General features: G+C 39.8%; 1 pseudogene across 1 annotated transcript; it reads left to right on the top strand.

Annotated features, from left to right (window-relative positions):
- Positions 1–1,291: 1,291 nt before the first annotated feature.
- Positions 1,292–13,278, top strand: LOC308393724 (annotated as a pseudogene). Its single transcript, XR_013974780.1, has 18 exons — positions 1,292–1,582; positions 1,691–1,831; positions 2,409–2,597; positions 2,749–2,914; positions 3,122–3,264; positions 3,543–3,739; positions 4,466–4,613; positions 4,699–4,906; positions 5,019–5,091; positions 5,174–5,585; positions 10,356–10,533; positions 10,698–10,864; positions 11,046–11,188; positions 11,439–11,636; positions 11,854–12,001; positions 12,087–12,294; positions 12,387–12,459; positions 12,563–13,278. The product of XR_013974780.1 is annotated as an uncharacterized misc_RNA (transcript).
- The last annotated feature ends 5,845 nt before the right edge of the window (positions 13,279–19,123 follow it).

Here is a 19,123-nt window from a genome sequence, read left to right as displayed (position 1 = left end):
TTGACAGTGTTTCATTAGAAGTAGCAAAGTAAGTTAAAAAAAATATTTAAGCAGTGTCACTGCGGTATTTGAAGATCCTGTTTCATCAGCAGGAAATGTCCCTGCTTCCTTAAAATCCTTTACTTACCTCTCAGCTGGTCCAACATATAACAAAGCTTGATACTGCTTGACGTTTGTTGCTGAATTTTCAGTTGAAACTGGTATCGACATAAATGACTGCTTGGAAAAACTTTCAGTTGCCACTGTAGAATTCAGCTTGTGGCACATAATTTGAAGAGGGAATTGATGCTGCTTCACTTTGTCCGGCTGTTTCTGAAATTTAGGGTCATGCATTTCATGGTGGAAAGCTAAACCAGGTCATTTTGAAACAGTCACGTCTGACATTGGACGTTGGACTTTAACAACTTGAAAACAAAACCAATAAGCTTTTCATTCCAAGACCCCGGGTAGTCAGTCCCACTTTTCCTCTGATACAAAGACATATCTCTATCGTATAACCTCTTAGGTATAGGGCTTTATGAAAGGTGCCGCTCCTTGACTTTAGCCCACAGAAAACCCTAAAAATGTAACCGTTTCATTTGAGTCCAGAACATTTCATATCCTTTTTTTCTTTTTTAACACAAAGAAGACAAAGACTTACAGAAGTAAACACATATTAGTATGACAGTTTTACAATGAGGCTTACTTCTTTATGCAGAAAAAGATCTTGAGTGAGCTTGTAAATTCACACTGACGTTATACACGGTTGGATTTCTGTAAATAAATAACCAGAACAAACCACTGATCACACCGGTTGGCTGGCAGCGGGATCCGTGCCTTCTAAAGACAAACACAGCATGTAGTATCTCCGGATGACTGTTAAATGCAGCATATAACATGATGTTTTTCATTTTACATGCTTTGGAAATTGAGTGCAAAACACAACAAAAGGAAAAATTCATGAACACAAAATAAAAAATAAATCTGAATGTCCTTTGAAATGTGATTTATTTGTAGTTATTTTATCTTTTTTCTTCCTCTTTTGTAATAGAATATATCTCCTGTTGTGCTCTTGCGCTTTGTGAACTATTGTTTTTCTATTTTTATAGGTGTGTTGTGCACATCAGTCCTGCCATGCAGAGGCGTTGTCTGTTTGCTTTTCCCTCGGTCTTATTCTGACGCCACAGTGAATCAAGGGTCAGCATGCTACTTCATAAATTCAGGGGAGCAGCTCTCGCTCCGCCCACAGTTGAGTTGCTTGCAGCACGATAAACATTGTTTCTTTCTTCGAGGCATCAAAGGTAGGAAACGAGCATATGCGATCGCAGCTGATGAGTGCTTCCTGGAACAGATTTAAAGCCGATGATTGCGGCTGTCGGAGACTGTTTGTACTGTCCGTGAAGTCTGTTAAAGTTTGGCAACGATTGCACTCTTTACTGAGTTGTCTGCGTTGTGTGGCGTTTCGAACAGCTAATAAACATATTAAGTCACTTTGATTTTTGCCAAGTTTTAAATGTGGCACATATTCAGTATTAGAGGAAGTGTTTTTCGGCAGTAATGTAAACATAACTGGAGAGCCTGCGATTTAACGGGGGAAATGAATGTAACGTTGTTATTACTCTTGTTTTCTGCACAACTTCCTGCTCTGCGTAGCTCATTGGCTGCAGCTTCTTGTTAACAGTAAACATATTTTGCACTGTCTCCTTCGCAGAGCTGCAGTATGACCCGTCGTGTGGCAGTGATCGGAGGAGGGTCTTCGGGTCTGGCTTGCATAAAGTGCTGTTTGGATGAGGGGCTGGAGCCTGTGTGCTTCGAAAGCAGCGATGACATTGGTGGTCTGTGGAGGTTTAAGGTTGGCTGACGCTATGTGAATCACTTTACTTTTTGGTCATGTTTTATCATTTTTCATACATATGAAGTGGATTTCCTTCATTTCGGGGGCACATGGTGCGCACTGAGAATCAGAATTTGATCCGAAATAAATATTATGCTAAAAATGGTGCGGGCACAAGGGTTGAAGCACTGTTTTGAATTAGGCATCTTGTTTGCTCAGTGACAAAACAAGTATTTAGATTTCTTACTTGAGAAAAAGTGGTAATCTTTCTCAAGAAGCCTAATACCTAGTTCAAAAGTTTTAGCATTAAATATTCTTAATTTCAATAATTATCAGTAATAGAGCAGATTATATTGGGAAATGTAAACTCTAAAATAAATGGTGTGAAAAACAAAGTACAATATTTGCATCATATTTATTAGACGCGTAAAAACATAGATATAACTAAACTACAAATGCAATAAAACTGTACTCAGGCCTCTGACGAGCATTGAAAGAGTAATGGTGCTTCAGCTCAATTATTTATTTATTTATTTATTTATTTATTTATTTATTTATTTATTTATTTATTTATTTATTTATTTTTTAACTTTAGGAGAATCCAGAGCCAGACAGGGCCAGCATCTACCACTCTGTCATCATCAACACCTCAAAGGAGATGATGTGTTTCAGTGACTTTCCCATCTCGGCACACTTCCCAAACTACATGCACAACTGCCTCATCATGGACTACTTTCGGCTGTATGCTGACCACTTCCAGCTCACCAAGCACATACGCTTTAATGTAAGAATGCTTTATGATGTCTGAAATGGTAAATAGTATCACATAATTAAAAAATAAATAAATAAAATTAAATCCTAATTACTACAACATTAATTTCATAGAAAAAAAAAAACTTTGTTCTGTCCCCTGCGTCTGTCTTTCTGTTGTCCAGACCAAAGTCTTGCAGGTGAAGCAGAAATCAGATTTTTCTCGTTCAGGCGAGTGGGTTGTTGAAACGGAGAACAAGGATGGCAAGAAGGAGAAACACATTTTTGAAGCTGTGATGATCTGTATTGGACATCACTGCAACCCCAACATGCCTCTTCATGACTTTCCAGGTAACCCTTGGCCTACAATCGATTACCTCTTAGTTACCTCAAGGGGGGGAAAAAACTACTGACTCTGCAGTTGTAGCAAGATAAAGAGGGAATTGTGTTATTGTTTAAATCAACCCTTGATACTTTCACGTATCTTCAAATATAGGTCAGAGCAGAAGTATTGAAACATTGTGTCTACCCACCATAAGTCTGTCTTATTTTCTTCAGGCGTTGACACTTTCACAGGGAAGTATTTCCACAGCAGAGACTACAAGACTCCCGAGGAGTGGAGGAATAAAAAGGTCGTGGTGATTGGAATTGGAAACTCTGGAGGAGACATAGCAGTGGAACTGAGTAGAGTCACCAAGCAGGTTGGAATGAGTTGGTCGCATCATTAGAGAAAAAATGTGTCTGAACTGATTTAGTATTTAACATGTGAAACTTCATGATTCTCACAGTTTTAAAGCTGAATCCAATATAAATACAAGCATGTAAAACCAAACAATGGGCATAATTATTTAACTTGTACATCTTCTTAATGCTTTATTTACATATTAGTAATTAGTAATATTAGTAGTTTAGAAAGTAAAATTGAGACAATTCAGACAGAACCAACAAGAGAGCTAACTACTCTTTCTTTCCTTCAAAGCTTTACCTGAGCACTCGACGAGGAGCCTGGGTTCTGAACAGAGTTGGAGACAATGGGGTGCCCCTTGACCTGACTTTTAATAGAATCCTGGACATTCTGAGGAAAATCCTTCCCTTTGATTTTTTCTGTAGTATGGCAGAGAGTCGGCTCAACCAAAGATTCAATCATGGTCTTTACAATCTAAAGCCAAAACACAGGTACTGTATTTGTAGCTAGTATAGAATGTAATATAATCTGCCACGTTAGATTTTTCCAAGTAGTTGTTCTAAGACAAAAATGATGGCCTTTTTGTGCTCACCTTTGTCCTTCTGAACAGTGGCACACACCAGAAGCAGCGTGATATGTTACTTGCAATATTTTGCTTTTTTAGGTGTATCATGCACCCCTTGAGTTTTGTAACCTGGCCCACAAAGCTGGCACAGTGAAGCTGGATGAGTGGTTTGGCCATTTCAGTGATCTATCAGTGCAGGTTCTCAGAAAAGTCCCAGCTTATGCATCTGCAGATGCTTCACCAGCTGGAAAAGATGAGAATTTTCTGCATGCAGTCACTTTGCTTCCTGTATTGATTACTGCATATATCATCATTGTTGCCTCTTTTTTTTTTTTTTCCTGAGCAGTGACACATATTGTTCAGGATACGATCAACTCTGACACATTTTAAGCACCATTATTAATTTTGATGGGGCTGTGCTGGCGTCAATGTTGGTGTTATTTTATGCAACAACAGTGCAATGTCCAGTGTAAACAACCAGTTCAAAGTATGAAACTTCTGGCTACAACAACAACCCCTTGTCAAAATCAGTGCCTGACAACGTTGACATTTTCTGATATTCATGTTTGCAATTAGATTTTTTTGTATAAATAAAATAATATGAAAAAACTCCTTTCTGAATTTGTTTTGTATTTTTGACTTTTTATTTCAGGCTGTTCAGCCAACATCCCACAGTGAATGATGAGCTTCCCAACCGCATCCTCTCTGGAACAGTTCAGGTGAAACCCAACATCTGCAGATTTCAAGGTTCCAGTGTGGAGTTTGATGATGGCAGTGTAGTGGAAGATGTTGACTTGGTGGTAGGTCTGGAATTACATACTTTTCTTCACCTTCATAGAGATCAGTGAAATTGACTTTCGACTAACATGGACCGCTGTCTTTCAGGTGTTTGCTACAGGATACCAGTTTTCCTTTCCATTCCTGGCTTCACAGGTGGTCTCTGTGTCTAACAACAAAGCATCTCTGTACAAATATGTGTTTCCTCCTGAGCTCGAACGCCCGACTCTGGCTATCATTGGTCTAGTGCAGCCACTGGGAGCCATTATGCCCATCTCTGAGATGCAGGCCAGATGGGCTACACGTGTCTTCAAAGGTAAAAAATTACTTTTTCTTTAACACAGCTTTTTCTCATCACTCAGGATTTTAGAATTTTTATAGAGTTGTTATTTTTACTACAGTAAACAGCTTTGTCCCCTTTCAAACAGGCTGCATAAAGCTTCCTCCATCAGCTGCCATGCTAAAAGATATTCAGTGTAAGCAGGAGGCCATGGCTCAAAGGTAATGAAGTGGATTTACTCAGCTTTATAGAAACCTATGTTTAAGATCTGCATCTTCATATGTTCAACTCAAACTTTTTCAGGTATGTCACCAGTCAGAGACACACCATCCAGGTGGACTACATCAGCTACATGGATGAAATAGCAGAGCTAGTGGGAGTTCAACCCAACATCCCAAGGATGCTGCTGACTGACCCCAGGCTGGGAATGAATGTGCTCTTTGGTCCCTGCACGCCGTACCAGTATCGTCTCAGGGGGCCAGGAAAGTGGGCTGGAGCCCGCGAGGCAATCCTCACTCAGTGGGAGAGAATGGCTCAACCTATGCAAACCAGGCAATGCGATGAGCCCAAACCCAGGAGATCATATAAGTGGCCTCTGCTTCTGTCGGCTGCTGCTGTGGGCTCGGCTGCCTACATTAGCAAGAACAACCTTCCAGCTTTCCTCCAGGATCCCACTGCTTTGCTGGACAGGGTTAAAATGTACCTGCCTACACAATGATGGAAAATTCATAACTCATCAGCTTACTAAGTGAGTGATGCAATTGTATATTAACATCAAAGACCAGCTGATCTTAAATGACGAAAAGCTACAGTTACAGCTACATTCATGTGTATTGTCTCAGGTTTCTTGCTTTATACCTTCAGAATTGTGTAACTGGAAAGATCTCCTTTTTCAATTACACAATTTCTGCAGGTTATTTGTTTTAACCCTTAACAGGATGCTGTGACATAGAATCTAATTTAAGCCGATTAAAAAAGAAAAAAAATTGTTTTCCAACAAAAAAAAAATACATTAATAGCGCTTTAATCCAGATTTGTTTGCAATATATGAGCATAAACATGGGTAAAAAGAAATTATGCTAGCACAGAATGCCATTGTAGAGGGGTAAACTGTTGTTATCCTTTTTTTAACATCAGCACTGTTACTCTACATTGACATGCTGCTCTGTTTTCTTTCATTATATTAATTGAAGTATTCAAATGTTTTTACAACATTACTGATACACAGCACAGATGGTTTGCTATTGTTTCTTTCAAATAAAAATAAATCACAGTGTTGTCACATCTTTCACTACATTTTTAAAATGTTGTTTATCCATTACTATGTCCCAGTGACTCTAAAGTATGAAAAACATGACTCATAACTATAAATAAAAGTTCAGCACTTGAAACAAATCCATTTTCATGTCTTTTATTAGTAAATAAATCTTTTAAGCCACAAAGATCTGAGATTGTTTGCTGAAAAAATAAAGATCTCTTTTCTCTGCTTTGACTTGGTATTAATACTAAAGACCAGTGCAAGCACGCCTCTTTTTGATGGTGATTGATTGATTGATTGATTATGCTTTTAATTGTCACTTGCAATGTTATACATTTGTTAAACAAATTTCCCACGTGTGGGACTAATAAAGGTTATCTTATCTTATACGTACATCTTACCTGCAGTGAAATGGGACCCCTTCCTCCATACATACATTATTGGGGTGCTCAGGAGGTAGAGCGGGTCAGCTATTGATGAGAAGGTTTGATCCCTGGCTCCCCCAGTTTGCATGCCAAATATCCTTGGGCAAGATACTAACCCCGACTTGCTTTCCAATGCTTCCATCGGAGTATGAATGCGTATGAACGATAGTTAGAAAGCACTCAAAGTAGATAATAGTGCTTGTGTGAATGGGCGTGTGTGGGGTGAATGCGGCGTGTTGTCTAGAGCGCTTTGAGTACTCCAGGAGGCTAGAAAAGCGCTATATAAGAATCAGTCCATTTACCATCATTGTTTGCAATGATAATGGATGAGGCTTCAGTTTTAAAGCTGAATTGAGCTTTCAGTTAACTTTCTAGTGTAGATTGTTAATAACTCAACACAATCTAAACCCAAAGCACAGGTACTGTGTTTGTAGCTTGTATAGAATGTAATATAATCTGTCATGTTAGATTTTTCCAAGTGGTTGTTCTAAGACAAAAATGATGGCCTTTTTGTGCTCACCTTTGTCCTTCTGAACAGTGGCACACACATGAAGTGTGTGTTACAGTTGCTGACGTGCAGTGTTTATTGTGCACGTCTTCACTTTTATATTCTGGCACTTACAGCTGGAACAATCAAGCTGGAGACTCCAGTGTGTGAGTGGCTTGGTCATTTCAGTGATATACAAGTCCAGGTTCTCAGAAGGTCCCAACTTATGCAGATGCAGATGCTTCAGCAGCTGAAAAAGACAAGATTTTTCCGGATAAAAATTTTCCAAAATTTTCCAGCGTGCAGTCACTTTGCTTCCCTTATTCATTACTTCCTATATCAGCACCTCTGTATCAGCAGAGGGTTTTTTTCTGAGAAGTGACGCATATTGTTCAGGATATGGTCAACTCTGACATGCTTCAAGCACCATTATAAATTTTGATGGTGCTGTGATGGCGTCAATGTTGGTGTGCGTAACAACCAGTGCACTGTCCAGTATGAACAATCAGTTCAAAGTGTGAAACTTCTGGCTACAGTGCCTGACAATGTGACATTTTCTGCTATTCATGTTTGTAATTAGATTTTTTGGTAGCAGAGATAAAAGTGTTAAATAGAAACAGCTAACAAAGGAGGAGACAACATAGGAACTGAGAGAAAAGTGTGATCCAGGGAGGGAGGGGGTGAATCTGTACGCAAGTGAGAACTTCAGTCATCACCAATCATCTGAGAAACGTCAGAAAGGTGTGCTTATCCAAGTCATGCAAGAATATGTACAAAAAAGTTTGGAAGCTATGTACATGAAAATATGAATGCAGTGAGTTTCAAATATAAACCCGTAATTCATTATAGAACACTAAAAACATGCCCGTCTACAAAATTTTACATCAGGGAACGTCATCCTAAAATTGCTGAACAATTGTGCCCCTCTGCCAATCTTTACCTCTGAGAAACTTTTTATAGTTACGTTCCTGACTTACTGCCAGTTAACCGAATAACTGGCAAACTGTTCCTCCAGATATTTTTCAGTAACACTTACTATTCCAGTATTTTGTTACCACCTCCCAGCACTTCGGAGATGTGGTGGTGCCATCAAATTCAAAATGCGCTAACATTTTTAAGCATTTGATGTTTGTCGTGTTCTGCTGTGAATAAAATGTGGGTTAGGGGATTTGCAGATTGTTGTTTTTTGTTTTCTGTTTACAATCTACTCAGAAACCTAACTTTTTCAGAATTGTTTTGTATTGAGTGAATCACTGAAAAGCAAAGTACCATTTTAGAAAACCATTTAAATCCTTTTAAGATGAAACTCGGTATATTTTCAAATTTTACTGTGCTTTTCTTTTTAACACCAGGTTTTGTATAATGGTAATTTTTGCTTTTTGGTGTCACTGACATGCAAAATATAACATACTGAGGATTTGTTTGCTTTTCCTTCAGTCCTGGAGTCAAATAACTGACCCTCCTGTGAAGCAAGGGTTCATAGGCTCCTTTTATATTTAGACCAACCATTTTCATTCCTACTCTCTGCTGAGTTAAATGCAGTATGAAAGCTCTCTTAATTTCTTCAAACAAGGTAAGAAATTTGGATTCTTTATCATAACTGCTGAGTGCATTAAGGGCTGTTGTATCAGGGTTAGCTGTTTCTTCATTTTTAGTTCTGAACTGTACATTTAGGTGTTCTCATCTGTTTATGATTGCTTCGTTTTGTTGTGAGATATGGGGCATGTGGCAGTTTATATATGTTTATAGAAAGTTTCTGAGTCTAGGTGTTTCACAGAGTATTGAGGATTCAAATTCAAGAAGCAAAAGTCAAAAAAATATATATTTCAGTCAAAAACATAAAATAAACTTTAGAAATCAAAGGCAAGGCAAGGCAAGTAGGTTAACAGACACTTACAGTGAGCAAAGAAACAACAGGACTATATATACTCACACAATGAGGGTTAATGGGGAAACAATAGGCAAGTCCACACAATCAATGCAATCAAAGGAGAGGAAGTAAAACTATAAACAAGGCACAGAAAAAAACAACTAGCAAACTAAACCAGGAAATAAGTAACAATGACCAAAGAGGGAAACTTAGACACAAATGTAAAGTCAACATGAGGAAAACACAGAAGGAAAAAACACATTATTGTGTATAGAAACTCAGATATGCACAATAATGGGAAATAAGATCTTAAGATTCAAAATACTAAGGATATACATGAAGAACAAAAATGTGAACAATAAGTTGAACTATAAATCAAATAAAAACTATTTAATAGTAATAATTAATAATAGAATAATTAATTATTATCAATCCTGCATTGGCAGACTGAGGTGGGTGTTTCCATCTTTAAGAAGGGGTACCGGAGGCTGTGTTCCAACTATAGGGGGATCAAACTCCTCAGCCTCCCTGGGAAAGTCTGTGCCGGGATGCTGGAAAGGAGAGTCCATCCATTGGTCGAACCTCGGATACAGAAGCAACAATATGTTTTTTTGACCTGGTCGTGGAACACTGGATCAGCTCTTTAACCTCTGATGATGATTCTTGGGAGTTTGCCCAACCAGTCTACTCTACATGTGTTTTGTGGACTTGGAGAAGGCATTTGAGCATGTCCTGTTGGAGGTGCTTTGGGAGTATGTGGTGTGTGGCCCATTGGTACCGGCCATTGGATACTTATGCCTCCATTGCAAGAGCTTGGCTTCGTCAAGTGACAGCCTCCAGCTTGCACTGGAACTGTTTGCATCCATCCGGAAGGGGCTCAGAGTAGAGCCGCTGCTCCTCCAAATCAAAAGGAGCCTGTTGAGGTGGTTTAAGCATCTGACAAGGATGCCTCCTGGGCGCCTCCTGGGTGAGGTGTTTCGGGCATGTCCAACTGGGAAGCAGACCCAGGACACGCTGGAGAGATTATATCTCTTGGCTGGCCTGGGGACACCTTGGCGTTTCCCTGGAGAAGTTGGAGGAGGTGGCCATGTGTTCTGCCTGCTTGCCTACCTGCTTAGTTCCATGTGTATTCCCAGTTTAGTTAGTTTTATATATCTGGTGTTCAGCAATAAAGCTGCCTTTTGAGTTCTTTTGAGTTGGTCTTATCACCTGACTAAATGTTGACTCCCAAGAGTATTTTGTGAAGACATGTTGCCTTGCAACATTAAATTACCTGGGAACGTGAAATCCAAAGCCAGAGTGGACTATAGCTATGGCCAAAACAAAGCAGCAATGACATTGGTGGTCTGTGGAGGTTTAAGGTGGGTTAGACAACATACAGATCGGACTTTGCTTTGCTCTGACAGATGAGATTTGTTTTTCTCTATTCATGGCTTTCTCTGCAGGAGAATCCAGAGCCAGACAGGGCCAGTATTTACTTTTCTGTCATAATCAACTCTTCCAAGGAGATGATGTGTTTCAGTGATTTTCCCATCCCTGCGCACTTCTCAAACTACATGCACAACTCCCTCATCGTGGACTACTTTGGACCACTTCCAGCTCACCAAGCACATACTCTTTAACGTAAGGATGTTTTGCTATTTTTCTGTATTCTGTTGGCAAAACTTAACGTATCACCAAGTTTTCAAAGAAAAAAGCTTTTTTAGTACTTTTTTAGTACTGATATATATAAATGGGGCATACCCACACTCTTATCAAAAACCTGCGTCTGTCTTTCTGTTGTCCAGACCAAAGTCTTGCAGGTGAAGCAGAAATCAGATTTTTCTCATTCAGGCGAGTGGGTTGTTGAAACAGAGAACAAGGATGGCAAGAAAGAGAAACAAAGTTTTTGAAGCTGTAATGATCTGTATTGGACGCCACTGCTACCTCAACATGCCTCTTCATGACTTTCCAGGTAACACATGTCTGCGGGCTAGCAATAAACTACATGTAGATTTTATGTAGCCTTATAGAGTTTGGCTGTAGCAATAGAAAGAGGAAGTAATAATATTTAATAACAGTGTTTGACATTCTTTAACCATGTCTGTCGTGGAAACAGAAAGGGAGATTGTGTCTTGTTGTTTTATTTTCTTCAGGCATTGAAACTTTCCAGGGGAAGTATTTCCACAGCAGAGACTACAAGACTCCTGAGGAGTGGAGGAATAAAAAGGTCGTGGTGATTGGAATTGGAAACTCTGGAGCAGAAATAGGAGTGGAACTGAGTAGAGTCACCAAGCAGGTTGGACTGAGATGAACTGATTCCTCATTTAACATTTTTTTAAAATAATAAAAATTTACCCCAAAATTCATTCAGTTAAATTCAGTTCTGTCATTTTTGGACCTGAATCCATACCACCAAAACATACACCTTATACATGAATTATTAACCTATCAGTAGTTCAGACGCTATCAATATGATGAGAATTACATTTTTAAAAAAATATACCAAGAACCAGAGCAATGGCTGACAATGATTAATTTCATCCTAGGTTTACCTGAGCACTCGAAGGGGAGCCTGGATTCTGAACAGACTTGGGGATAACAGGATTCCCATTGACTTGTATTTTAACCGAGTGTTCGACTTTCTAAGGAAAACTGTTCCCTTTGTTTTTTTTCTGTAGTCTGGGAGAGAGACGACTAAACAAAATATTTGATCATGCTCTGTACAATCTAAAGCCAAAGCACAGGTATTGTGTTAATATCTACAACTGCACTAATGCAGTAGGCAGACTCCCTTGAATCTTGTGTTGGGCAAATCTTTATTACTATTTTGATGACTTTATTGCATTTCTTCCTATCAGATATTTTGGACAAAAACTTGGCTTCATGATTGCATGACTGGAAAGCCAGTAAATTCATTTTTTTCATCATATCAGTAGGGCAACGTTTAACTTTCCATTTCAGGCTGTTTAGCCAATATCCAACATTAAATGATGAGCTTCCCAACCGCATCCTCTCTGGAACAGTTCAGGTGAAACCCAACATCCGCAGATTTCAAGGTTCCAGTGTGGAGTTTGATGATGGCAGTGTAGTGGAAGATGTTGACTTGGTGGTAGGTCTGGAATTACATACTTTTCTTCACCTTCATAGAGATCAGTGAAATTGACTTTTGACTAACATGGACCGCTGTCTTTCAGGTGTTTGCTACAGGATACCAGTTTTCCTTTCCATTCCTGGCTTCACAGGTGGTCTCTGTGTCTAACAACAAAGCATCTCTGTACAAATATGTGTTTCATCCTGAGCTTGAACACCCCACGCTGGCTATCATTGGTCTAGTGCAGCCATTGGGATCTATTATGGCTATATCCAAGTTGCAGGCCAGGTGGGCCACACGTGTCTTTAAAGGTCAGAGTTTAATTTAAAATACTTTTCTTTTTCAACTTAGGCATTTACAGGTTTTCATTATTACTAAAGTAAACTTTTGTGTTCTTTAACAGGCTGCATAAAGCTTCCTTCTGTAGTTGTTATGCTGAAGGATATACAGTGGAAGCAGGCAGCCATGGCTCAAAGGTAATAAAGTATATTTACTTGATTTTGTGGTTGCTTAAATATATAGGATCTGTAACACGCCACTTTTTGTTCTGCACATGTTCAACCTAAATGTCATTTTCAGGTATGTCACCAGTCAGAGACACACCATCCAGGTGGACTACATCAGCTACATGGATGAAATAGCAGAGCTAGTGGGAGTTCAACCCAACATCTCAATGATGCTGCTGACTGACCCCAGGCTGGGAATGAATGTGCTCTTTGGTCCCTGCACGCCGTACCAGTATCGTCTCAGGGGGCCAGGAAAGTGGGCTGGAGCCCGCGAGGCCATCCTCACTCAGCGGGAGAGAGTGACTCAACCCCTGCAGACCAGGCAATGCGATGAGCCCAAACCCAGGAGATCATATAAGTGGCCTCTGCTTCTGTCGGCTGCTGCTTTGTCCTTCACTGTCTACGTTAAGAGGAACAACCTTCCAGCTTTCCTACAGGATCCTGATAGTTTGCTGGACAGGGTTAAAATCTACCTGCCTACACAGTAATGCAAAATGTATAACTGAACAGAAATAAAAGATCTGATTAGTCTTGTAATAGTTTAATAGTTGGTAATGCTTTTGCAAGAAATAACATGAGCGTTGGAAATGGACTAATTACTGAAATATATTAGTGAGTGGTGCAATGATTTAATTACTTCAAAGGCCAACTACAATATGTGTCACAATCTGCAGAGGCAGACTGCATGAATTGTTTATGTGAGGACCCAAAAGCAGACCACAGACAGATGGAAACTGGAATTTAACTGAAAGTGTGCTATTTATTAAGGCAGATATACCAAACAGGAAGAAACATAAATAACAAAAATTAAACACAGGATCGTCTGAACTGGAGAGACTAAGAAAATAAGACAAGAACTGGAATACTAGAAAAACCTGGGGAAACCTTGGAAACACGAGAGGAAGCATGGAAGAGCCGTGGGGGGAAAACAGACACAATACAGCAAAGGTCAGAGGAAAACTCAGACAATATATACAGACAGGAGGTGATCAGGGGAAAACATGGGGAACACAGGTGAATGAACAAGACGCCACAGTGGAAGCAAAACTAAACACACTGAACATGGACCATGAGACTGTCAAAATAAAACAGTAAAAAGGCAGACTAAAACACTTGGACTTAACAAGAGAACAGGGAATTGACAATGGGAGACGAGACGCAAACATAAATATGGAACACATACAGAGGATATGACGGGCTGGTGAGAACACACATAACAGATGGGGAAGACCTAGCATGAGACACAAAGGGAAACATGTAAACAAGAGGAGGAGATGAAAACAGAGAGAGAGAGAAGGAGGGGTGACCCGAGAGAGAGGGAACGAGAGCGAGAAGGGGCACAAGGGTCAGGGAGAGACAGGCTGGGGAAACATGGGCAAACATTACAGACAGGGGAGGCATGAAATAAATGCAAAGAGGGGAACATGGGGACTATATAGGGAAAACCCAGACATGAGCATCACACACACGCATATAAATGGAGACACCGAGAGAGGGGCACAGAGGACAAAGACTCAAGGGAACCTAATAAACAAGGAACTAAACTGATGATAAGTGAACTCAGAGATGTAATAGGAATGAACTCAGAACTAACCAGTTAAATCAAAATAATCATAATAATGCATAACAGATATGAAAACACAAGAAAACTCATCAAATAACCCAGAACCATGATAATATGATTGTTTCTGTATCATCTTAGCATTATTCAATTGAACGGATGCCTCGTTCAGGAGTGTCATTATGCCTTTCTGTGCCCTCTGGCTAGAGTTTCAAAAATTCTATTTAAATGACTAATTATAGTTTTTTAACATTTATTATGAATTTCATTGAGTCTGAACAGTTAAAAAATATTAAAACATTTTCATGTAAAGCAGTACTGTATACCCCTGTGTTCCTTTCTCTGGTTTACATTATTGTTTCACTTTTGTATTGAGTAATATAAAATGCTTCTCAACTCTCAGGCACCATTTTGGCCGAGAGGTTCTGTAGAGCTTGTGAGAAGAAAACAGCTCGAAGTAAGTGTAAGGTTAATATGATCATTGTAGACAATATTTTTTCTAAGTGTCCTATAATGTCAGGACTTAAAATTGTAGAATTGCATATGCTCAATTTATGCTCAGATCTAGCAAAGGAAGTAAATAAAAAACTTTTTCTAATAAGAAATGAAACAGCCTCAACATTCCCCTTAAAAGTTTGTTTTTTTGTGTTTTCAGTTCGTGCTGTTGACACTGTGTTAAAGGTTCATGCCTCCTATTCATTTGGCTTTTCTATTAATCAGGTTGTCATGAAAAGTTTGGACACTTTTTTATTTGTGTGTGTGTGTGTGTGTGTGTGTGTGTGTGTGTGTGTGTGTGTGTGTGTGTGTGTGTGTGTGTGTGTGTGTGTGTGCGCGCGCGCACGTGTGCGTGTGCGTGCATGTGCGTGTGTGACATTTAATACATGCACATGGCAAATGAGTCAGTTTTTCAGTATATTGCACACTGGAACTGATGCATAATTTACATAATGCATAATTTATCCCAAAGGAGTTTTGTGTACTCATAATATCTGTTTCTCCGCAAATCTGATCTAAAAAAGTCAGCAGATTTCTGAGGTATATAGTTACCCTATGGCATTTATTTTACTGACTTCACAGTCCATTTTGACTGGACTTTGATCTTCTCTGTTATATCAGCTCCATGAATGAGATAACAAAATTCCTGAATGAACACAGGTTGCCACTCAGTGTTGCACAATTCCTGTATTCTATAAGAGCATTTGCAGTGTCCACCTCATCAACCTGTGCAAAGCAGACCTAAAGGTGGGTTCTGTTAGCTTGTTAAATGCTATTAGATTGTTGTTATAACAAGAAGGCATAAGGGAACAAGGGATGAGAAAAGGGTGCTGTTACATGAAGTGGATGTGGGGCCTATTTTAAGGAGCTTGGAAAGAAAAGCGTCTGGACTTCTTTAAGTTGCTTGAAGGTCTTCAAGCAACTTAAAGAAGTCCAGACGCTTTTCTTTCCAAGCTCCCGATGCCCTGGATGACCGAGAACCTTCACAGACATGTGGGGCCTATGTTATTTTCTGTACCCAACATCTAGACTAAAAGTGAAACAACTAATAGCTCAGTGTTCCAACATTAGGGACAAGCAACTGCTATCACAACTAGAGATTGATGAGCTACAGCATAATTGTTACGACAAGGGGAAACCAGCATGTCAGGTCGGGGGGAGATATTATCATCCCCACCCCACCTAAGATTGAGTACCGAGCCCCAAGTACAACTTGCACATTGAAGGCGTTGAGCGCTTTACCTGAGAGATAGTATCATGGCTAAGCTGAAAACTTGGACCCTCCATGACCAATTTTGTGAAGTACCCTCTGAAGGTCTACTAGAAGATGTGAATGCAACGTCAGGGGAAACCAGGCAGAAACAAACTGATCTACAACATGTCTGTGAAGGTTCTCAGTCATCCAGGTCACCGTAGTCAAAGGAGCTTGCAAAGAAAAGCGTCTGGACTTCTTTAAGTTGCTTGAAGACGTTTCACCTCTCATCCGAGAAGCTTCTTCAGTTCTAAGGTCAAATGGTGGAGAGTCCCAGATATAAACCTAGTGGGAGTGACCCCCCACAGAGGGACAAAAGGACCCCCTGATGATCCTCTAGTCGCCTGAGCCAAGGTGGGTTTACGACACCAACTCTCTGCCATCTATAATCCAGTTTTGAGATCCCTTCCCAGTCGCCTTAACGCCCACTCACATCCTGGGCCATCTGACCTCAGGAATTCGCATGATAAGGTGGGGCCAGGTTTCACAATGAACACACCCGAAACTCTGGCTGATTGGGACCCACGCCCAGTTTCCCACCTTGGCTCAGGCGACTAGAGGATCATCAGGGGGTCCTTTTGTCCCTCTGTGGGGGGTCACTCCCACTAGGTTTATATCTGGGACTCTCCACCATTTGACCTTAGAACTGAAGAAGCTTCTCGGATGAGAGGTGAAACGTCTTCAAGCAACTTAAAGAAGTCCAGACGCTTTTCTTTGCAAGCTCCTTTGACTGATCTACAACATGAAAACAGTGATCAGCTGTGCCTTTCTGGAAAAAGAGACTAGAGGCCAAGATCAAGATAGCACACAGGGAAGCCAACTATCAGAGCTGCAGAAAAGTGTGATGAAGAAAGGGTAGTACAGCAAGGAAAGCCTAAGAAATACAGCAAGCTATCCATACCTGAGACTTGACATAACCCATAACAACAGTGCTCAGTGGCTATAGTGGATCTAAGAGCAGACCATAGCAACCTCCCTGAACAGCTCCAGTAAGCATCACAGTGGCAGACATCCAAGAAAGGGTCTCCTTAGGCTCCTTAGGCTACGGATACCAACTGGGGAATGGAGCAATTGTCAGCCCCCTAATCTAGATAGATGACATCAAGCTGTATGCCAAGGATGAACGAGACATTGATTCACTGATCCACACCACCAGGATCTACGGGATGTCATTCGGAGTCAAGAAGTGTATAGTCGGATGGTAACAAAGAGAAGGAAGGTAGTCAGAACTCTGTGTGTGTGTGTGTGTGTGTGTGTGTGTGTGTGTGTGTGTGTGTGTGTGTGTGTGTGTGTGTGTGTGTGTGTGTGTGTGTGTGTGTGTGTGTGTGTGTGTGTTGAGAGAGCTCATTGGTTGATTTTTTGACATGTTCAATACTTTTTCCCTGTTTCATTTCACATTGTTGCACATAATGTGTGGATTGGATGGGTTGATACTAACATATGGTGAGGATTCCATGTCAATGGCAACTTCACGCAAGTACATTTACTTAGAAAAAACGTCTTCAATAGCCAACTGCTCACATATGCACCATCCTCTTGTAACTCACCTAAATCCTCTAACACAGGGGTTTCCAACTCCAGTCCTCAAGAGCTACTGTCCTGCAGCTTTTAGATGCATCATTACTCCTACACAGCTGAATCAAATGGTCGAATTACCTCTTCAGCATGCCATCAAGTTTGGCAAAGACCTGGTAACAAGCCAATCATTTGATTCAGGCATTCCGGAGCAAGGATGCATCTAAAATGCATGCAGGACAGTAGCTCTCGGGTACTGGAGACCTCTGCTCGAGTCCATGCATGAATTGCACACACCAAGTACTTTTCTAAATTTATTACCTTTACCCCCTGGGCAGTTCTTATTACATAACTCCATATCAAGGCTGAATCATGGACTGATAATGTAGCCTAAATTAATCAGTAATGCCACCTAATGGTGCTTTGGGTATTTGCATGATGTTTTGCTTCAAAAAGCCACATGAAACTACAGTATGTTTTTCGTATTGTCCTTTGTGTCTCACTGCATCACACTGGAAGCCACATGGAAGCATGTGATTATGAATCTCCCTCTTGCAGCCAAATCAGTGACTATGATTAACTAAGATTGCTTTTTAAGGATGGCATAGTACCATTGTGTCATGCAATTGTCCGTTAAAGCAGGATAAAAACGTGAGAAAGTTAAAATAAATAAATAAATAAATAAATAATAATAATAATAATTTGATGTTTGTAAGAGTGAAATGAGAATTATAACCCAAAAGGTAGTTTGTCACTGTGTTTATTATTCTATAAAATTCTATAAAAGTTTACAAAAGAATTTTTTTTGTCTTTTATTTTAGTTCAGTAATATATAATCGTTGTGTTTTAAAATAAACCTTTTGTTTGTTTGTTTTTATTAATAGATAGATAGATAGATAGATAGATAGATAGATAGATAGATAGATAGATAGATTGATTGATTGATTGATTGATTGATTGATTGATTGAGTGATTGATTTTTTTATTATTTTTTTTTACTGTACATACTAAGTTATCCGCCGTTCACGAGCCGCCGCTAAACACCCCAGAAGAAGCTTCGTCCACGCGTGATTTCTTAACATTTGGGTTGCCAGATTTAGAGATAACAAGATATGGAGAAAAATACGTGAAGGAAAATTCACGTATTTGACGCTAGAGACTGCTAATTTGTCTTTTGAGTGAGTTCGCCATGAACTGACGGTGTATAAATAACACTGAAATGAACTGAACTGAAATGATAACATGCTAACTTAAAAATGCAACGTCTGGCTTTACTTAGAGAAGTCCAAATGAATTTATTCTAAACCAAAAGATGCCATGCAAGTAATGAAAGCGCCACACCTTGACTTCCATGGCACTTGACTCTAGTTTCTGAAGGTAAGTGTCTGACAAATGGACAGAGAATACTAAACTGGAATTTTTTAAACATTCCAGATAGTTGTGGGGTATTTATTTATTTGTTTATTTATTTGAGTATTGAGTAAAGAATAAATACATTAAAAAAATAGTAAGTTAAAAAATCCTTTAGCTTTTCTCCACGGATCTTCCTGTCTTGATGCATGTTCGATCATTCGGGTAAGAAAATCTAAGAAAGTTGAGTCTGTTCACCCGGATGCATGCATTCTCAGTGGGAGAAACCTTTCATTCCAAGATACTTTTTCAGTTTCTTGGTGTCTCCCACTGATTTCCAGATGAGCAGAATCAACTTTCGGGCATACCTTCTCACCTTCCTCTTTTGGGTATTCCTTTTAGAGGTCCCGACAGTGGATCATCGGTCTCTCACCTTATCCACATCCTCCTCTAGCACATTG

Source organism: Rhamphochromis sp. 'chilingali', assembly GCF_963969265.1.
Source record: "Rhamphochromis sp. 'chilingali' genome assembly, chromosome: 3".
Classification (NCBI taxonomy): Eukaryota; Metazoa; Chordata; class Actinopteri; order Cichliformes; family Cichlidae; genus Rhamphochromis; species Rhamphochromis sp. 'chilingali'.
The sequence above is the reverse complement of the archived record's forward strand: the minus strand, read 5'-3'. Positions and strand labels throughout refer to the sequence as shown.